Source organism: Montipora foliosa, chromosome 10 (genome assembly GCF_036669935.1).
Source record: "Montipora foliosa isolate CH-2021 chromosome 10, ASM3666993v2, whole genome shotgun sequence".
Lineage (NCBI taxonomy): Eukaryota > Metazoa > Cnidaria > Anthozoa > Scleractinia > Acroporidae > Montipora > Montipora foliosa.
The window spans coordinates 1,040,090-1,045,089 of record NC_090878.1 but is presented as its reverse complement, the minus strand read 5'-3'; the positions used below and the strand labels follow the sequence as shown (position 1 = coordinate 1,045,089).

At 35.6% G+C, this 5,000-nt stretch overlaps 1 long non-coding RNA gene across 1 annotated transcript in view; it reads right to left on the bottom strand.

The window, feature by feature from the left end:
- Nucleotides 1-2,106: 2,106 nt before the first annotated feature.
- The window catches only part of LOC137973969 (uncharacterized), a 6,085-nt gene continuing 3,191 nt past the window's right edge, over nucleotides 2,107-5,000 (bottom strand). Inside the window, exon 3 of the long non-coding RNA XR_011117351.1 lies at nucleotides 2,107-4,317. This is a non-coding gene — a long non-coding RNA (uncharacterized lncRNA). The remainder of the gene's footprint in view (nucleotides 4,318-5,000) is intronic.

Sequence of the window (5,000 nt, the reverse complement as noted above, 5' to 3'; positions counted from 1 at the left end):
CACAAAAAGGGCGTTATCATCAGGGAAGAACAATTAATGTACACTGTAATTCCTTTGAAAATGACATACTATCCAGATGTTTGTCAAACTGGGCACAATTGATATTCATACACAGGACACTAAAACAATGCAATAAAAAGATGGGGTCACCATGCTTGTTTTCGTCCTGCATGCCTTTTATTCTAAGTGTTTTTTATTTTACCGAATTACGCGAGAAGTGTTCGAAAATTGATCAACTGTAAAAAAGTGTGGTTATATAGCAAAAACTACTGAATATTAGTGACAACTTGAGCCTACTAGTTTGTCCAGGCTATAATCTTTTACTAAAGTGATTTCAAATTGCTCAACCTTGCAAAGAAATGTAAGGAAATTGGACCGATACAGTCATAACTCACTGTCTGGCTCCAAATGCAGTCCCATGTCATTTATGTATGTAAATACTACAACTTCTACACTTGTACAATCCAACTTTTTTTCACCTTTAAAATATGTTTTCCGTGTACCTACATGTATCACGCACAAGCAAATAAACCATTAAAAGGGAGGGGTGGGGGGAGCCCACAATGTTCGTTTCTTTGCAATACGACAACAAATGGATGGCAAAGGGGCAATTTCGGCTACATTTTCCTCAAAAGGGCTGGGACGATCTCCAAACAACAACTTCTTAACCGAGAAAAGTTATCAAAATTGTGCTTAAAAGCTTTTGAACAACAACTACTTAATTTAATAATAATAACAATAATAATAATAATAATAATAATAATAATAATAATAATAATTTAATAACAATAGTAAGAGTTATAATAATAATAATAATAATGTTAACAGTAGCAATTATAATATAGTAACACACAGGAGCAACACAGTTAATAACTTATGACTAATACTCTGCTTGCTGCTCAAGTGGAAGTGTATGACTGGTATAATTGACATTCACAGTGCATCTACATGAACGTTTTTCTCGGAGAGAACGACAAACTACTAGTAGAACAAAAAGTGTGCAAAAGAATCAGTCAGAGAACTACAGACTGACTTCTTATCTACAATAGGAGCCTTGTTGACAACACAAAATTTAATAAGCTTAATTATTTGACTATAGAGTGTGTGGGCCACCAGAATGTCTACAACAAAAGCATCATGGTTCCATATTCCTGGTGCATCAAGAATTTAAATCTTGTCATTGAAGCAGGACTAAAAGTAATTGAATCGTTGAAAAATTAATGGTAAACTAGAAGGTGGAATTAACATGGGCAGACTTTAAAAGAGATCATCATCACCGCTTTACTGACTGTTTTTTTAAAAGGGATTCCATTTAAGCAATAGACGTTTTCCGTGTTTCCATAGCCTCATCTAAACACGAGGGGAAGTTGGGAGAATTGGCATAACTGTTGAGAATTCTCCAATAAAATATTTCTCAAAGATAATTCGACAAATGAAGGAAACAAATGAGAAACAATTCTTGATTGAAACAGAGTTTCTTGATACATGCTCATAATTTATTTCTTACCAGCCAATCAAAACGCATGTCTGACAGCATATAACCAATCAAAATCTGTGTGATGTCACAGCCGTGTTTCCATACTCTCATCTAAACACAGCTCTTGGCCAATGAGAGTGCGTGTACTATCCAAATTATTTTTTAAAAGCAAAGAGCTTGAAAAAAGCCAACATTAGGATACATTTTGGATGACATCAAAGTGAACCACCTGGAAAGGCTGTACCAAAGCACTTTTTTGTTACAATAGTGCCTGGGAAAAAGAAATAAGAACTTGAAACAACTGAGCCTCCCCTGTGCAGAATTTATGACAAAAACAGAGAGGGATACTGAGTCACCTGGTCAGTGAAGGTAGCAAACTAGCACGATGAGAATGCAAAAAGACAAATCTCATCTCAAGTGCTCAATTATGCGCACTTTTGCAGTTACATGAGAAAGGGCAGATTGAGAGTCAACCAACAGAATGATTGTACATTTACAAGGACCTGAACCTGAGGCACCAGAGAAACAAGGCCTGTAAGATCTGGTGGGACTTCACAATGCAATGTGACCAAATGACTGAAGTTATGAGGCCTGATAAAGTCTACATGTACATCAACAAAGGAACACTATTGACATTGCAATTCCTGATGATAACAATGTGAGGTACAGAGATGAGACAATAATAATTATTGAAAACATATTTCAAATGCTAAGGAAAGACATTCTCTTATTATGCATTTAACACCAATCAGGTGATTATTTTTTGTCGCTATCTATACGTAAATAAGGCTGAAAGCTATTAACGATGATACAGTAAATCAAACTTTTTCAACTTTTGTCGTCGTTAGGCCTCGGATAAAGCCATCAAAATTCCCTATCCATGCATGCGCATTGTTTACACTGTGGTTACACTGTACATGAATTCCTAAAGGAAACAGAGCAACTTACATGTAGCACTTAATTTGTTTGTTAGTCCATCAACCATCAACTATGAACTATGATTTCACTGTACAAAGGGTTTTGATTCTGAGCAAGTTAGTTATTTGCAAAACACAAAAGACTTCTTTCTTCAAAAAAAGACAAACTTGAACATGAGAGTTCCAAAAAAGTGCTTGCATACAATGTCGGAAAAGCACAAAGGTAAAAAGACAACAAATAACTTCTTTCTCAACCCAGTATCAATTTCATATTTCACCTAGAATAATAATAATTCTTATTATGGAATTTATAACTTATCAACTTGAAGGTAATGATTGTTCCAAGGAGTTAAATACATGTATATCATTGGTTGCACTGTATTGCAAAGTTGAAATGTAGTGTCCCTAAATCCAGGTTTTCTTAAGGAAAAACTACACGATGGACCACTACAAAAGTTACATGTGACATGGCTTGAGGAGACTGTCTAAACTTTAAAGCCCTCCCCCCTTCCAAACAATGTGGATACATTGTTTGGAAGGGGCAGGGGATCCATCTTTAACAATGGTAATAGAAAACAATCTTCTAGAGCTGTGGTGGTGTTAATCCTTACACTTGCATCACAAAGAATGATGACCTCCGGCCAGACGTTTAGTACTGAACCAGAGCTTGTTATCTAGAGAGCTGCCCGAAAGGATGACGGGAGAAGGGGGAACTTAATTGACAGTGCTTAGCATCATCAGTGGATTGTACAGATTTGAGAGTCATTGACCTACATGTAATTAAATTTATTTTGTCGCCAGAGATGTTAGCCATTGCCTGACAAGATCATTGCATTTCAATCCCCTGTAAATTGTGTCATTCTAAGGTTTGCCGGTCTATAAAAATGGTTTTGTCACTTGTTTGGAAGTTCTGTTGGTGCACCAAGGAAATTTTTCTGAGTGCATAAACTACACGTACCTCTCCAGAGTCACTGAAAGTATGATGCACTGCAGTTTGTTATGCAGTCAAACTCTGTGGGTGTCAAATTTAACACAGTCCCAAGCAATTCAGTGGTTGCCTTGTTGACTGAAGATCAGCAACATAAAATACATGTATTGTAAGGTCACCATGGGTCACGCATGATCACTTTGTTGAAGTCAGCAGTTCATTTAATTTCCTGCCTGTGTTATCAATACAAGTGGGCACGCAGTCGCAGAAGGTGATCTTTATATGAAGTGCTCTCATTCTCTTGTTCTGTTGACTTCATTTTTGTCCTCGACATTTATCAACAATTAACATGTGAGCAGTGATGTCTTATCAAGAAAGCTGTTGAAGGTCTCAACAATAATGTTTCCTGAAGTGGGGCTAATGGATAAAGTTAGACTTGCTTTGATGATTAATAATGCATCCAGGTCAAGTCTGTAATAGTGCGCTTGGTGCTAAGCTGTACAGTTCTAGTTGTTATTGTCATCATCATCTTCAAAGCTGTCAGGTGCGTGACACAAACTATTTGTGTTCTTCTCGTTAATGTCCACTTTCTTAATGCTCTGTTCAATTTTAGGGAAGTAGTCTTTTGTATTTCACCCACTCCACCCTAGTCCGACAAACCCCTCCTCTCCTCCACCACTCAAATGTGTGATTTTCGTAATGGTCCATACTCAAACTACATTAGTCCTTAGACTACTGTACACACTTGCATGCCACTTTAAAAAGTCAATGCTTGAAAATTTGACATCCTTATAATGTGGCTGCAACAAATCTCAAGTGTACTATATAATGACCTGTTTAAAAGTGAGGCCTTGATGAATACAGTAATATTGAACTTGTATGCTATGAATTTCTTCTACTTCAGTGTCCCTCTTCCTTTTATCCAAAGAATGATTGTCTTCTTCTTCATAATGACTCAACTTGACATCTTGAATTTCCTTGTACAATAATTTCTCCTGTTTAAAAAAAATAATTATGGAGAGAAAAATTAAAATTGAAACCATCATTTTATGTGAGTAAGGGTGTGATCACACCAAGCAAGTATTTGGTCCGATTAAAAATTTAGAAGTAACAAAAGTATTACTACTTTTGGCTTTCAATAATTCAAGAGAAATAATTTCATTGCATAAGTCTTTAAAACCAAAGTTTTTAAGGGCCAGATGCAACATATCTTATATTGTAATTCCATTTAGAAATTAATTCCTGTTTACAGCCTTTATTAATAACAATTACAAAGTACAAATGTATTACAGTAAAAAGAGGAATAAAGGAAAAATACAAAAACTTAATTGATTAGTTTGATAAAATATTAATTGGTTGCCTCTAAAATAACACTATTGCATCTTTAATTGAACTACATAAAATTATACAAAGAAATTTTGGCAAATTGTAAAATTTGGAATGTTTGGGAGATAATACTCCCACTTAATTTATGATATTTAAAGTCATGTAAAAATTAATAACCAGACATTCCTAGAAAGGTGAGGCTAATGAAACCAACACATGATTCACTGTTACTCCGAGTTTCGTGCTTACGCACTCATCAGACAGTATACTGTCTGATGAGTGCGTAAGCACGAAACTCGGAGTAACAGTGAATCATGTGTTGGTTTCATTAGCCTCACCTTTCTACGATTTA